This window comes from Homarus americanus, unplaced genomic scaffold (assembly GCF_018991925.1).
Source record: "Homarus americanus isolate GMGI-L3 unplaced genomic scaffold, GMGI_Hamer_2.0 scaffold44110, whole genome shotgun sequence".
Classification (NCBI taxonomy): Eukaryota; Metazoa; Arthropoda; class Malacostraca; order Decapoda; family Nephropidae; genus Homarus; species Homarus americanus.
The window spans coordinates 356041-373314 of NW_024719061.1; the positions used below are offsets into that span (position 1 = coordinate 356041).

General features: G+C 46.9%; 1 protein-coding gene across 1 annotated transcript in view; it reads left to right on the forward strand.

Moving 5' to 3' along the window:
• Positions 1-17274, forward strand: part of LOC121859901 (chromobox protein homolog 2-like) — a 101131-nt gene that overhangs the window by 64605 nt on the left and 19252 nt on the right. The window lies entirely within an intron of this gene.

Below are 17274 nucleotides of genomic sequence, written 5' to 3' on the forward strand. Positions count from 1 at the left end.
GTACATATTGAAACACATAATTTGTTCACATCAAGATTTATTATATAATTGTCTTATATACTCATATATAGGTACAGTATATAGCTGTCTCGCTTACGACGAATTATATTAGCCTCTGCATTGTATTTAGACGTATTTATATAAATTTCCTAAGTTAATGTTTGTTTGTAAAGGAAGAGAGAAAACAAGCAGTGTAAGGTTAGACAGAGTAGGTTAGTTTGTCTGAAAACACCAAACGAACACGTGCTGCTTGTGTGTGTGTGTGTGTGTGTTTTAATGGTTGGTTCTCTCTGTTTTAAAGCTTGTTGTATGTTTGTTTATCAGTCTTTATGTTTATTATTCTTCTTTATATTGTTTGTGCGTCGGGGCTGTGTTCATCTATCGTTGTTTATTAATTCTGTGTACGGTAAGTATTGCATCTGGATATATAGTTGCTGTTTATCTATTTATATATATATTTTAATGTTTATATATGTGTCTCCGTCTGTTTATCTGTCGCAACTGTTTATTATTGTTATTATGCTTGAAGGTGTTGCCACGAGTCACAGCAAAGACCATTAGACCAGCTGGGGCAATAATAGAGAGTACACACACACACATCCTCTTGTCATGGTGGACTGTTTACTTGACTATCGTGTTTACATTATTTGTTTACATCCTTTTGGAGTATGACGAGGAAAAAGCTGCACTTGTTATTATTTATTTTATTTTTTATTTTATTATTATTTTTGATCGTGTGTCATCGCTCCCGGCATGATGCATGAACTTGGTAATAAGGAGGTGTGAAAATATGTTGAAAATTTCCTTCCCCCCCGGCTTAATTAATTATATCCTGGTAGGGATGAAGAGATTAAAACAGTTACAGTAGTCTGGGGAGAGAAGCAGTATTGTGACGTGGTGATGGTGTTTATGGTGGTTATAGTGATGGTGTTGTGACGTGATGACGGTGGTGGTGGTAGTAGTATTAGTAGTGGTGGAAATAATAGTAGTAGTAGTAGCAGTAGTAGTAGTCGTCATCTCAATTCGTCGTCTCAAACTGGTCTAATATATATAAATTCCCACAAGCAACCTTACTATACACACATAATATATAAACCCACTATATACACAATATAAACTCAAGAGATAATGTTTTCTGATACTACTACCGCTGCCGTCTGTCCTGGTATAAACATTCACTGGTAAATACTTACTAGTTACCCCATGCGTACCTGTCAGAGCTTGTATCTACATTACATTACCCTCGTTAGGTATATGGCTCCAGCCGACCCCTATCAATGCCCGTCTGTATACTGTCGCTTAAACACTAGACTTAACAGGTAAATTAATAGGAGTTATCTATAATCAACAGGTAAATTAATAGGAGTTATCTATAATCAACAGGTAAATTAATAGGAGTTATCTATAATCAACAGGTAAATTAATAGGAGTTATCTATAATCAACAGGTAAATTAATAGGAGTTATCTATAATCAACAGGTAAATTAATAGGAGTTATCTATAATCAACAGGTAAATTAATAGGAGTTATCTATAATCAACAGGTAAATTAATAGGAGTTATCTATAATTTCAACAGGTTTAACACAGTCCTCCTAAAAAATGGCAATGTGATGGTCTTGTTGTCGTCGAAAAAAACAGGAATAATTTAACAGCCAAATTCATGTGAGTTATCATGATTTTACGGTGCTTACTGATGATGACCCAAATTCCCACCATTACTAATACTATCATCATCGTTATCACCATTGCCTCAGTAATCACCACTATTACCACCATTGCCACCACTACCACAGTAACCACCACCACCACCACTACAGTAACCAGCACTCATCTTTATGGGTGGTGGTGGTGGTGGTGGTGCAGCTGCTTGTGGATATTAAAGGTGGCGGAACCTGGTCTACATTGACTTGGTCTCTGCCTTCACTCTTTTTGGACACTGGACGCCGGGGCTGTGACTCCTCCTTCCTCCCTCACGTTTCTCCTTCGGTTCATTTCCTTCTCGTCATTCTTCTTATTCTTGTTTTATTCTTTTATCGGTGTTTGACTTGATTCTTCTTCTTTTCTTATTTCTCTTCGTTGTAGTTTCGTGGATATTTCGTTGTAGTTTCATGGATTTTTCGTTGATTTTTGTATTCCTTGTACAGTTGTTGACACTAAGATGTTACAGTAGTTTACGGAGTCTTTTTGGGGGGTTTCAATTTTCCCCACTCCGTATTTTTTGTTGATCCCGAAGTTAATGTATGTTTTTTATTATTAGTTCGTTTTTTGTTGTGCCTTGAGAGCGGAGGCAGGGAAAAGGGAGAGAGGGAAGGCAGAGAGGGGGAAGCAGGGAGAGAGAGAGAAGGCAGGGAGGGGGAGGCAGGGAGGGAGGCAGGGGAGAGGGGGGGAGGCAGGGAAAGGAGAGAGGGAGCAGGGAAGGGAGAGGCAGGGAGAGAGAGGGAGGTGAGGAAGGGAGGGGGAGGCAGGGGGAAGGGAGGGAGCAGAGAAAGAAGAGAGAGGGGGTGTTTTCTTTTTTTAATATTGGAGACTTAAGAGAAACAGAGTCTTACGCTTCACATATTTATTCGTGGTTGGTTTAGTTTCATATAAGTGATTCTTTGAGATATTTGTTAAGAAGGTTAGACTGATTTATATGTAACAGGAGTTGGGAGAGTGAGGCAATTTGTGTCGCCTTACTGGAGGGTCGTCTGTGTTGTGTTAGTGTTGGTGCGTGTGTGTGTTCCTCTCGTATTCTCTCCCATCTCCTCCTCCTCCTCCTCTTCTTCTTCCTCCTCCTCTACATCTTCCCCCTCTTCCTTCTCCTCCTCCTCCTCTTCCTCCCGTAACTCTTATCACCGCTAGCAGTGTCAACCATCCCCCCCTCACCACCACCTACCAGCCACTAACACCCTTTCATCACCACCACCACCACCACCTACCATCACCAGCTGTAGACCACTAACTAACCAGTAACCACTATCCTATAACACCATCCGCCACCACCAAGTACCATTGTAACCTCTCCCCTCCCCACCCCCTTCCCCCCACCCCCCTCCCCACCCCCCTTCAGAGAGCAGCACCGGATGTCCGTACTTGGTGGTGTGGGGAGAGGCGGTAAGTGTGCCAGTTACAGTCAAGCCCAAGATCCCTCCCCCGGGGCCACTGGTGTTTTGTCCACAGCCACCACCACCATCATCACTACTACTGCTGCCACCATCACTACTGCTGCCACCATCACTACTGCTGCCACCATCACTACTGCTGCCACCATCACTGCCACCACCATCATCATCATACTACTGCTGCCACCATCACTACTGCTGCCACCATCACTACTGCTGCCACCATCACTATTACTGCCACCATCATCATCATCACTACTGCTGCCACCATCATCACTACTGCTGCCACCATCACTGCTGCCACCATCACTACTGCTGCCACCATCACTATTACTGCCACCACCACCATCATCATCACTACTGCTGCCACCATCACTATTACTGCCACCACCACCATCACTACTAACCTCTGCCACCGTCAACATCATTACTACTACTGTCATCATCACCATTTACTACTACTGCTATCACCACCACCACTACTACTACTACTACTATAAACATCACTAATGCCAACAGTACTACTACCACCACTAACACCACTGCCGTTATTACTATTACCATTACTACTGCCGCCACCACAACTACCATCTGCTAACACCACTCTACCCCCCCCATTACACCACTACTCTTTTCTCCACCTTTGCCACTACCATTACACACCACTACCACAAATACCACCACACCACCGGTCTCACTCCATCCCCTACTTCCTATCACAACTCCTTCCTTCCTTCCTTCCTTCCTTCCTTCCTTCCTTCCTCCTCCTTCCTTCCTTCCTCCACCCTCCTGTTCCGCTTCTCCTTCCTTCGCCTCCCACGCCCAATCCACTTCCTTTTTCCTTTGTCCATCTTTCTCCTCTCCCTAACTACCCTTCGTCCACCTCCTACCCTCCACCCACCTAACTTCCTCCACCCTCCTCCCCTACCCTTCCTTTCCTTCACCCCTCCACCCTACTTTCCTCTCCAACTTCCTTCACCTCCTCCCTACTTCCCTCTCCCTTACCTTCTCCTCCCCCTTCCTCCACCCCCCTCCCTCCCCTCCCTCCACCTCCCCCTCCACCCTCCACCCTACCTCCACCTACTTCCCTCTCCACCCTCCTCCCCCTCCACCCTACTTCCCTCCACCCTACTCCCTCCACCCTCCCTCCCTACTTCCCTCCCCCTACTTCCCTCCTCCCTACTTCCCTCCACCTACTTCCCTTCACCCTCCTCCCAACTGTCCTCCACCCAAACACCCAATTGTCCTCCACCTCCACCCAAACTGCCCTCCACCCAGACTGCCCTCCACCCAGACTGCCCTCCACCCAGACTACCCTCCACCCAGACTGCCCTCCACCCTCCTGCCAACTGCCCGGCACCCGAACAACTGAAGGTCGTCTGGTCAGAGGTTGTCTAGAAATTATAATAATAATAAAAAAAAAAGGTTGAAGTATGTGGTCCTGTGAGTGTTGATGTGCTCTCTCTCTCTCTCTCTCTCTCTCTCTCTCTCTCGTTCGTTGTATTATTTTTCTTTGCGTTCTTGTTTATATCAGCCAATCACGTGTGTACATAACCCAAAAGCAGATGCCAACATGTCGCTAAATTTGGTCGGGAAATATTGGCGGCAAGTGTAATCTGTTGATGAATAATGATGGCGTACTGTTATCAGAATGGAATCACTCCACCTGTATACCCTTATCAGTCGGAAATCACCTGTACCTGTATGTTTTGTATCGGTACCGCCTCAACTGGTAACTCGTTTTGTACTCTGGGGATCCATAGGGCGTATACTGTATCTGTATCAATAGCTGTACTTACCTGAAATCTTTTTAATGTATTTTGAGTTAACATTTCTTGGAGCACCAGAAGATTAGACACCCTAGGGCTTATTTAACCTAACCTAACCCCGCAGGTGACCCCTAAGGTGTTTAATCATCAGGTGAAATAAGTTGTTAAGGTTTAAATCTTGAGGTAATGTCATTTATCTCTTAAGGAAGGTTGAGAATACTCGACTATTATCACCTTAGCGTAACTGTTGGTGGTGAGGAATACTTGTAATAACGCTGGTGAGGGGCGATGGTAGCGTAATACCAGGTGGTGTGGTATTAATAACGGTGGTGTGGTATTACTGTCATGCGGGCCCCGGGTGTTGCCACGGTGACTACAGCGGGGGACGAGTGTTAGGGAGATCAGGAGGAGGAGGAAGCGGTGTAGAGAGGTGGAAGACAGGTGGAACTGAGGGAGGGTGATGAGGGGTGGAATTGAGGGAGCAGGGGGTAGATGGGGGAAGGAAGGTGGAAAAAGGGGAGGAGGTAATGTGGGAAGAGGGGAGAGGTGGTGGGAGGGAAGTTGAAAGAAGAGAGAAGGGGTATAATGATAGAGAGGGAGAGGAGGGAATACTCGTGAGGTCGTGACCCATAGAGGTAGAGTTTGGAGTCACGCCCATGTCTCGTGCCTTCCCTCCCTCTAGTTACTCTCCCTCCCCTCTCTCACCCTCCTTCCAGATCCTCCCCCTCACCCTCCTTCCAGATCCTCCCCCTCACCCTCCTTCCAGATCCTCCCCCTCACCCTCCTTCCAGATCCCCTTACCCACTCCTTCCAGATCCCCTTGCCCTCCTTAGATCCTCTCCCCTCACCCCTCCTTCCAGATCCCCCTTACCCTCCTTCAGATCCTCTCCCTCTCACCCCTCCTTCAGATCCTCTCCCTCACCCTCCTTCAAATTTCCCCCCCCCCTCCCTACCGTTCCTCTCACCTTATGTCTCTCCCAGCTAGTCCCTTCATTAGCCCATAGTGTGTATGGGTGGGTGGGTAGCAGTGAATGAATCGTGCTCCTCGCCACACACATTCCCACCCACCACACTCCCCACCCACCCACACTCCCACACCACCACACTCCCACACCCACCACACTCCCACACCCACCACACTCCCACACCCACCACACCCCTACGCCCACCTGCTCAGTAAAAGTTTCTTCCCCTCAAATTCTTCGTACTGTCAGTGTTAAGTTAAACGGGGTTGTGTCTAACAATGTTATCCCGAGCCGCCCACACCTGCTGCTGTCATGGACTCTCTTGCCACCCTTCATAGTCACTTTTGCCACCCATCATAGTCTCTCTTACCGCCCACCATAGCCTCTTGCCGCCCACCATAGCCTCTTGTCACCCATCATAGTCTCTCTTGCCACCCATAATGGTCTCTCTTGCCACCCATCATAGCCTCTTGTCACCCATCATAGTCTCTTGCCACCACAATGGTCTCTCTTACCACCATCATAGCCTCTTGCCGCCCACCACCAGCCCCTCTTGTCACCTTATTCTCTTTTCCTGTGGTCTCTCTTGCCACCATCATAGTCTCTCTTACCGCCCACCATAGCCTCTTGCCGCCCACCATAGCCCTCTTGTCACCCATCATAGTCTCTCTTGCCACCATAATGGTCTCTCTTGCCACCCATAATGGTCTCTCTTACCACCATCCTTAGCCTCTTGCCGCCCACCATAGCCTCTTGCCACCCATCATAGCCTCTTGCCACCCATGACTAATGCTCGCACCAGTTGCAACCCTCCCGGTACTAGAAGAGTCGTAATTATTATGGGTGATGAAGATGACTGTACGACCCTTGATGACACTGATGGTGATTGGTGTGTGTGTGTGTGTGTGTGTGTGTGTGTGTGTGTGTGTGTGTGTGTGTGTGTGTGTGTGTGTGTGTGTGAACCAGAACCCGGATATAATACTGAAGGGGTACCTACTGATGTTTGGGTATCCAGCTTATTTCACCTGAGGATTACCTGAAGGGGGGGTAGGGTAGGTGAGGTAGGTGTTAGGGACAGTATCTAACACGATGATTTAACACTCGGCAATAGACCGATAATTAATATAACTCTCTTTATGGTTAGAACATCACGTTAGAAAATCCGTTTATTTATTTTTCGTCACCGTGGATTTAATGGCGCATCTTAAGAGTGTGATAAAGGTGCAGCAGATATTGGGGTTAAGGACACCATAACGTCACCTGCACTGCTCAGTAAACCACCCTGTACAGTGTATACGTGGCGTCCTGTTATCACCAGGTGGGGGGGGGACGCAACGTACTAATCTGAGAGCATCCGGGCTCAGGCATCTCTGACGGGGGGGGTTCCGCGCGCGACACTGCCTCCTCCGTCAGGTGGTCGATGGGGTGTCCCACGTATTTCACGGCTCCTGGAGGAGGTTTGAAAGTAGAATCCTCGTGCACCAGCTGCGTGATGCCCGAGGCACTTGTGGGAGTGGTGTGTGTTCTTGTTGTTTGTGTTACTGGAGTATTTGTGGGGGGCATAATTGTGTATTATCGGGGTCGTGATGGAGAGACATTATTATCGGGGTCATGTTGGAGAGACCTTTACTATCAGGGTGGTGGTGGAGAGGCACTGTTGGGGGTCTTGATGGAGAGACGTTTTCCAATCGGGTCGTCATGGAAAGCGAGGTGAATGTAGTGTCGGTGATTGTAGAGACACTTGTATAATGAAGACGTTAGTGGAAGAGTGCGTCGAGAGGAGGGTAATGGGGTCATATGGAGAAACAGGTAGGTCTGGGCTGTGGTGTGTGGGGGGCTGTTTGGTGAATGGCACCATTGAGGGAGGTGATGACGGGGAGGGGAGGTAGAAGATCAGATGAGATGCTGTGATGAAGGTTGTGTGTAATCTTAATTATGAACGTGTTAGTGTAACATTAATGCTCCCTGGGTCGGCATCGGTTCTTGGAGGAGGCGATGTAGCAGAGGATTAAATCAGATGGAGATGAGATGCTGTGATTTCCTGGGTGAGTGAGACAGGTGTACAGAGGCGGTGTCGGGCGGTGAGGGGGGAGGGGGTTAACCAGATGAGATGAGATAACATGCTGTGTTGAGGGTCGGGATGGTCGTCCTTTTAAAACATGTTAGTGAATCGTTAATATCGCAGTAGTGGTCGCTGGGGTGGACGACACCAGTCATGGAAGTCAGACGATAGTGTTAAGAGAAGTAGAGGAGGTGGGGGTGATGTGTGAATGATCTTCCTGCATGTGTTTGTAACAGTGAGTACCAGTCTGCTAACTGGGACGCCATCAGTCGGTGGGGGAGGGGGAGGTCAGATCAGATGGGACTGTGATGAAGGTTGTTGGTGTTCCTCGTTAACGTGTTAGTGAAACAGTGTGCGTCAGTGCTGACAGCGACGACGTCAGGCCTTGAAGGCAGGAAGGAGGTGGTGATACTGAGAGGTCACGTATTGATAACTACCTAAGTGAAGGTTATGGTGATGGGTGATGAAAACCTGGGACAAGCTGCCACTAAGGCTCTCTGTCCGCCGGAGACGATGTTGCTGTTTGGCAGGAGAGAGAGGGACATGTGAAGGTCGCGGCGAGTTCTTCCTCAGCAAGCAAGTGATCAGACCACCGTCACTTGTGTATGGCTGGCGGTGAGAGACAAACTTGTGACGGATGTTCATGCCGGAGAAGTCTTTCGTTTACATTCGGTAGATCATGGCCCCGTGTGCACCAGCCCGCGTATATGACGGCAGATGACGGGGGTTAAGGAGAGAAACATTGGTAGGGGGCGGGAGCCTGTCGTTTACATTCATTGGAATAGGTCCCCCTGTCAGCTAATTAGGGCAGCTTCACTCATTGTCCGTCGAAGGAGAATTTATTACGGTGAAGAAACACGGTTGTGGGTGCCCTTGTCTGTTGAATGTATGTCAAGGTTCTTAGTACAGTATCTACCCTCTCACTGTCTCTCAAGTACTCAAGAACTTGTATGTATCTCCAGCTGTCTCTCTCCAGGGACACTCTACTCAGCTGAGATGTATGAGTTTGTATCTGTTTACAATTAACTATCCATGTCGGTGGGATTATTTTAGTGTTTTGCCTTGGCTGATTCTACCACATTAGCAAGAGTTGTTCACAATCACTGCTTGGGTCAGTTAATATTTTTTTTTCTTATACACATATTCAGCAAAGTGCAAACGTTTCATGATGTCTTTGTGTGTGAGGTGTGTACGTGTCTTTTGTGTTATACTGTGTTAGAATTAATGTTTTTGTGTTAAATATCTGCAGTCTTTTTGCTTGTACTTATACACAGACGTGAGTGTTTATACGTGTAGGATCTTAGGCGGCGGGCGAGGGCAGTGATTCACTGGTTGTCCTCCAGCGTGAGGATGAAGGGTACGTTAGGGCCGCGTCCCCAACAGCCTTGTGTACCTTACCCCTGGCCCACACACCCCATGTCTCCTGCCCCTGGCCCCACACATCCCACGCGTCTCCTCCTCCTTTCGCCCATGGCCCACACCCCCATGTTTCCACCTCTTCCTCCACTATCATGTTGTTGCAATCCCCTCTTGTACTCCCCCCCCCCACTCCCAATCCTCGTCTGCCCTTTTCACATCCACTTCTCCTCCATTTTCTTCTCTTCCTCTCCATGTAGTCTTGACTTGTTTCCACTTCACCCTCCCTTCTTTGTTCTCATGTTACTACTCCCATTCTCTTCTCGTCTTTGTTGTGTTGGTTCATGCTGTTGTGACCTCCCCTCACCCTATGTTCTGCCTCTTGCTGTTCCTGTTGCTTCTGTCCTAAATGCTGTTATTGGCTGCTGTTAATCTTTCTACTCTTGTTGTTGCTGTTCTCTCCACTATTACGCCCTACAGCTGTTATCCATTGGTTTAATCTGTTGTTGTTTGTTGTTGCTTCCCGTCCCCTCCTCCTCCTCCTCCTCCTCCTCCTCCTCCTCCTCCTGGACACTACACCTACCACCTGCTGCTGTTATCTCTTGAGTTAATCCGCCGCTGTTGCCCTCTCAACCTGTGGTCGGTGACGGTAATATCTCCTGAGTCTTACGGTACAAGGCGATGTTTTTGATAAAGTTGTGAGAGGAACCGGAAACTGAGGGAACCGTGTAGGTGATTACGGCACCTCCCTACTGGTGTTATTATTGTGTGTGTGTGTGTGTGTGTGTGTGTGTGTGTGTGTGTGTGTGTGTGTGTGTGTGTGAGCCACTTCCGCCGCTTATAGACTCTTGCTGGTGCTTGAACTTCCTTGCGTTTGTTTACATTTCCGTAAGTGCTTGTAATTTAAACTTGGCTGCTTTCCAGTTATTGTTGCTTGGCCTTTCCCGTGTCTTGACATACAAGTTTAGATGTTTTTATTTTTATTTTAGTGTGTATCATAAGCCTTGCGGTCAGTTGTTGGCAGTGCGGTTAGCGGTTACAGTACATAGGGCACTCAACTTCCGGTATAAGAGGAGACACCCCATTTGTATCCACCTCCCTTACTGTAAATTTTAGGTACCTAGTCACTGCTTGGTGGACTGGGAGTGCCTCGGGTGTGATCAAGTGACCCAAGAGGAACCCACTTTATCCACTTGGCCCTGCGCACTTTTTTTTTTTCAACTTGGTTACTTGACACACAAACATACACATTATTTCCGTAAGGGTTTTATCGTGTGGTTTGTAAATATTATGTAAGTTATTTTTATTTATTGTTTTCTTTGATATTTTAGTTTTCTTACCTTTACTTTATAATTTTTAGTGGGGGGGGGGTGACATGAGGCGGTGTTTCCACTAGGTTCGGGAAGACTTGAGCCAAATCTCCCGGGAAATATCTGAACCCCTGAACCCAAGTCGTTGATTGGATTCGATTCCTCGTCAGCGTTGAGCTTCACCATCACGACGCACCACACCCACCAAGATATCAATCACCTCTCCCCACACCTCTTCAGAGCCTCTTAATCCCCCCTCTCCCCCTCCCCAACTAGGCCTCTTAATCCCTCCATAATCCTACTTCTAATCTCTTTCGGGTGATTTAATATTAAAAGCCGGCACGTTGCTAAATCCCACGGTATGTCACATTTGGTTACATTGACCAGTCTCTCACACACGTGGGTTTTATCTTGAAGGATCACTGGAGTCGAGGCTTGGGGTAGTTACACGTCACAACAGGTGAGAGTAGAGTCGTATCGTGTTTACATTCACTATGGCTTCCCTGTCTGTTGTCGTTTATCAGGTGTGGCGGAGCAAGATTTACCTATGTGTATTTATATCCATTCTATAACCTTCACGTTGTTGTAGTTTAAGGTAATTGTGTTATTTTTTGGGGTGATTTTTTTTTACTCATGTTATTTACAAGTTTGGTTCTGGCGGCTATTATACTTGTAAGGTTTGCTGGTGTTGATTGGGTCACTTGTTGAAAATAATTGTCGGGTCCTTCGTCGTCTTTCCTCTGATTTGTTGTTACTCGTGTTTGTTGTTGTAGGAAGAATATATTTGTTAGTTGTTATTCTGTTGTCTGCTGAGTGTTTTTTTTTTTTTACACTCGCCATCACCCCTACCCTACCCACACTACACCACACCTACATTTATACCCTACCACAACATCCACCCCTACACTTCCCCCCAACATCCACACCTACCACATCCACATCTAACATCACACCCACCCCCCAACACCCCCAACACCCTCCCTACACCCCAGATCCCGACCAAATATAGACAAGGTTGAGAGTTTAGGGAGTATAATAACACAGTATTGGTACTCATCATCTTTACTCCGTCCTACCGTATCAAAGATGTCTTCCGGCGGCTCAGTTACCGTACCGTAGTGTTGGTGTAGCGGTGACGTATATTATAACAGGGATCTTGAGGGGGTGACTGGTCGGGTTGGAAGCGCCGGTAATTTTACAGTTATCGTCATTGTCGGTGTTTGTGGGAAGGGGGTCAAAAAGTATTGAAAGAAAATATCGTAAGTGTGTCTTTATGTTTGCTAGACGGATGATGTCAGGGGATGTGGGTAAGTGAAGCGTCGTCGGTTTTATGTTTGACACGTCCGTCCACAGTGTGAGGTCCAGGCAACTGTGCTTTAATGTGGCCTCCTCTCCTGGTTATTAGAAGTCAGCGAGATGTGTGGGTTGGTACGTTGGTATGGGTGGGTGTGAGGGTGTCCCCATAAGTCCGTCCTTGCTTTGTCCCTCGTGTGTGTGTGTGTGTGTGCAAAAAAAATGCCCATGCGTCCTTCCTTGCCTAGTCCCTCCGTGGGCGGGTATGGTGGTCCGTACCCTCAGCTCAGATAGCACCACCCGGCGGTAGTCTCAACAAGTCGATGATGTTCCCGTTTCTTCCGTTATTGTCGCAGTATCTCTCGCTCCATTTGTGTCCGCCACTTTACAGCTCCTCGCACAACTGGGGTTATCGTCTGCTGATATAGGTGCTACTTGTGCCTGTGCTGTGTGACTGGCTAGTAAGACGCCCCTCTACTGCTGGTGTACCCAGTCGGCTACATCTTAAACTGCTTACTGTCTTCTTGTGCATCTTGCTGCTCCTGCTGGTGTCATACTACTGGTGCAGGCTGGTTCTTGGAAGTCCAGGGTCCATAGTGATGTGCCGGCGTGCAGCTGTCATTAGTTATTGCAGCTGGTGTCACAGAGTAGTGATGCAACTGGCGCTTGTCAACATGCTGTAAGGAATAAGTACTGTACCCCACACCACCGTTATCATGGTACCCCCCTCCCTCGTCCTTCTCCCGGTTGTGGTAAACCAGTGGGTGGTGTTTCACCTGTGGCTGGCAGGTGCCTCCAACACCTTCACCTGTCCTCCTCCAGGCGGCCACACACACATGCTCCACACCTGCCTGTCTGGACAGCATTGCTGACTCATATTTTTACGGTTTTAAATGCCTCAAGGGGGAGTCCTGCAAGTACTGTTATCTCATTACAAGTGTTGCTGATGTTATCACCATTTGTGGCGGCCCGTTTTGGTATCTTGTGTGATCCAGGTACGTTGCCAGCGGTGACGATGTGTTGTGTTAGTGTATCAGCACCACTCCTGCTCCGCGTCTCGCCCGGTGTTTATGAATACTTAATGATACGGTTCAGGATCATAGAGATTCACGAGCTATTGTTTTTTATCTTTGTTTGGAGATAGTAATGCATTTATTGCCGGAGTCCCCCTCCCCTTGTCTCTCTCTTCTTCCCATATCCCCACCACAGTTAGGAACAAATAATAAGCGTTAATATCTTCGAGAACCAGGTCCCACTAATTAAGGTACCTCAACACACTACTAGTCTAACACTTTCATGGTATAATGTCTGTCCGTCTTTAAATAATGATCATTCCTATAAGTAACCCCCAGCTTTATGCCGTTGGAGGTGGAGGATTTATTTCACAGTGAAGATATGAATGGATGTGTCTATATGAGGTCAACACACGAGGCGGGGTATACACGGTGAGGTGAACATACGGAACTAGGTCAACAAGTACGTGTGTGTGAGAGAGAGAGAAAGAGAGACATCCCTCTCTCGACCGCCCCCACCATTAGCGTGAGTGTTTGACCTGAGTTGACCCAGCTGGAGGGGTCAGGGTCTGCCAGCTGCTTCTCTTTATTAAGGGATCATGGAGGTAAACATTAGGCCACGTCTCTGATCACTAGGCACAGGTCCCCAAAATAGGTCCCAATTTAGCTTTACTGTTACGTTTGCTGCCTTCTCCCCTATTAGGCCCCAACACTGATAGGTAGGTTAGGTTAGGTTAGTTTGGGAGTCTAATAGGACTGGGGCCCATTTGACCAGCAGCCTACAGAATGGGTCCTCTTCCCTTTCCTTTCTCATACTCCTTCCCTTTCCTCTTTTTTCTCTCGTTTCCTCTTTTTTCTCTTCCACCTATCCCCCCCTCATCTCTTTTCCTTCTCTCCTCTCCTCCTCTCTCCTCCTCCTCTCCTCGTGCACGTGATAACTCGGGTTTGGAGGTTTTATTTACATTATCATAAAGAGACATGAGCACCGTGTGATAATGGCCACAACCGATTATCTCAACCAGGATGGGGGGGGTGTCGAGGATGACGTGTGTTCGACTTGGCTGTTGTGGTTGTGGTGGATGGTTATATGGAGTTGGTTGATTAACGCTGAACCAAACTTAACCTCACATAACTAACTTAACCTAACCTAACATAACCAACCTAACATAACATTAATATAACCTAACCTAAACTAACCCAACCCAACCTAACCTAACCAAACCTAGCCTCACATAACATAAGGTCCTTACAATAACGCGAATAACACAAGATACAATAACGGTGAATAACAGCTGGAACAAATATATAGAAATGGAGTAATAACAACAACAACACAAAGAAATATAAAAAAAAACACGTGTATATGACAGACAACAAATTATAACAGGTAGCATTATAAATACACCCACGGGGCATTGACGGACATAAATAAACGAATAAATACAGAGATTGACGGGAATAAATAAGAGGGCATGAAGTAGAACGTGTAATAAATATAAGAGAATAAAAAGAACAGGAATGAACAGTGATAAGACAGAAAAGAAAGATTGATGAATGAGATGGATAGCGATAAAAGGATAAAGATGACACAAAGTAGGAATAATGGAGAAAAGATGTAGTTGGAGTTTATTTGGGTATATTCAGTTTTAGAATTTATTAGGCTATGTATATACAAAGCTAGAATTTATTTAGCTTTATTCAATGTTAATATTTAGTTTTAGAGAATTTTTAGGCTATTATACAAAGCTAGAATTTATTTGGCTATAATCAATGTTAGAATTCATGTTTTGAGTAAGCGTACAGTGTTCAGGGAGACTAATGGATGACTAATTAAGGGTGTGATGTAGTGGGAATAAAGCGAGGAATAGAAGTAATTGATGAGAGAAATACAGGAAAGAAGGATTGGGCACACACACATTTCATTGATGCCTCTCTCTCTCTCTCTCTGAATGAAAGAGGAAAGAATAACGCGAAATAACAAGGGAAGAAAGAAAAACACACGAAGAATAACAAAATAACAAAGGAACGATAAAGAAGACAGATAAAACGCAGAGAGACGGACAAATTGTAAATATCCCCACCACACATAAGAGGGAGACAACATAACGTGATAATAAGAGGTGGAGGAGGGGAGAAGAAGGAACTAGACGAACACATGGAAATAATGTGTAATAATAGAGAGGAAGTCAACGAAGGGAGGGAATGAGATAAACTACAATAATCCAACAGCGAAAAGAGTAGATGGATAAATTGTAAATGATCGAGTGGAATAAGGAGAAACAAGGGAGTAATGGGGTAATAAGAGAGAGAAAGAGGGGGGAGGAAGAGAGAGGGAATAGAACAGGAATAGTCCAAAGGTAGTAAAAATAATGAGTAGAATAAGAAGAATAATGGGTAATAAGAGAGGGAGAGAGAGGGAATAAACAATGCAGGAACAGTAAAAAATGATGAGTGGAATAAGAGGAAGACGGAGAAATAATGGATAATAAGAAAGAGAAACGAGAGGGGGGGGTGGGTCAGAGTGTAAGACCAGTGAATAAATTGTAAATGCCCCAGTGGTGTTGTGAAGGGCAGTGACAGGAGGTACACGTGGTTTTGATGTATCAAGGTCGATAGTGAGTGGGGTGGGGTTGGTGGGGGGGGGTGAAGGTCAGGGAGAAGAGGGGCGGAGAGGGTGGAGGAGGGTTGATGGAGGGTGGAGGAGGGGTGGTGGTGATAGTTGTCAGGGAGAAAGAGGGGGAGGAGGAGGAGGTTGGTGATGGTAGTTGTTAGGGAGGTGAAAATAGTGGTGGAGGCAAGTGGGACGTAAGTAGGTGGGAAGGAGGGTGGTCTTGGTGGTTCATATGCCAGATGGTGCAGTGCTGGAGGGGTGGCGACCTTCACACCACCTGTGGCGGGAGGCAGGTAGAACAGGGGGAGGAGGGAGAAACGTAGATAAAAGAGAGAGAGAAGGAAAACATATTGAGTGATCAGAGTGGAGAAGCGACAGACAGTGTTGATGACAGGAACAGTTGTAGAAAGACAGACACACAGACAGTGAGACATAAACGGCCAGACATTCAGACGTAGACAGATAAACGTATACCCTACAGACAGACAGGTAGGCAGATGGGGGGTGGGTCGGCATCTGTGTGAGTGCAGGTAACTATTAAGTACGGGCCAAGTTTTTGTTTTGAGTGTGATGGCGGCAAACACTATAAAGGAGTGACCCGGATTGATTAAGCATTAAGGGGGGTGGAGGTGGAGGGAGGAAAGGAGGAGGGTGGTGGAAGAGAGGACAAGAAATGGAAGTGATGGGTGGATGGAGGAATGGGATGAGGGAGAGAGAGAGGGGAATGAGATGATGAGGGTGGAGAGAGGAGGAACTACAAAGACGAAGGTGGAGGGTGAAGGTAAGAGGTTAGAGAGGGAGAGAGGAGGTGGGAGATGTATGGGACAAGTATACAGGGGCGTGTGCTGGGGACTCACCGTAAAAGTCTTGTGCTCCATCCAACCACACACACACACACACACACACACACAACACACACACACACACACCACACACACAGACAGGCCATCATAGCGGGCAGGTTGGAACAGCGTAGCGGTATAGCAGTGACCCATTACAGCGAGAAGTAGCGTGACCACCACCTCCACAAAAACTTGAGGTGTCGGCTGTGTACGCGCCGCCACCGGAGGGAAGGGGATGGGTGATGTCTTGACCACGAGCAGACACGCAGCTCCTCCCTCCTCCCTCTCTCCTCCGCCCTCCTCCTTCCCCTCTCCCTCCTCTCCCCCTCCCACCCAAACTTAACCTAATTTGTGCCGTGAGAAAAGTGAAATGAGTTATAGAGTCGAGAAAGTGCAGATGAGGGCGTGGTGAGGTTGGTAGGTCAGCTGATTACTCGCCTGCTGAAGGGTTGACCCTGTGTGTGTGTGTGTGTGTGTGTGTGTGTGTGTGTGTGTGTGTGTGTGTGTGTGTGTGTAGTGAACAAAGAGAGAATTAGGCCCAGAGATTTAAATTATTATGAAATGTGAAGGTAAAAATAGATGGAATAGAGAAACAGATAAAAAAGAGGAGAGAGAAAAAACAGAGAATAACTTTTGGTGACCATAGATTGCCGGGTGATCACGGTAGGTTGTGTGAAGGAGAAGACTAGGCATGGGTGACGATGGGTTAAGTCTTCTGGGTCACAAAGCTCTGTTGGCTTGCGTTTTATTCCGTCGATCAAGAATTATCGTCTGACTGCCATATTTGTGTCTAGGAGACGTCGAGGAGTGCGTCAAAGGGTTATTATTGTGTAGGAGACGTCGAGGAGTGCGTTCGGGGGTTTATGTGTAGGAGACGTCGAGGAGTGCGTTCAGGGTTTATTGTGTGTAGAGACGTCAGGAGTGCGTTCGAGGGTTTATTGTGTGTAGAGA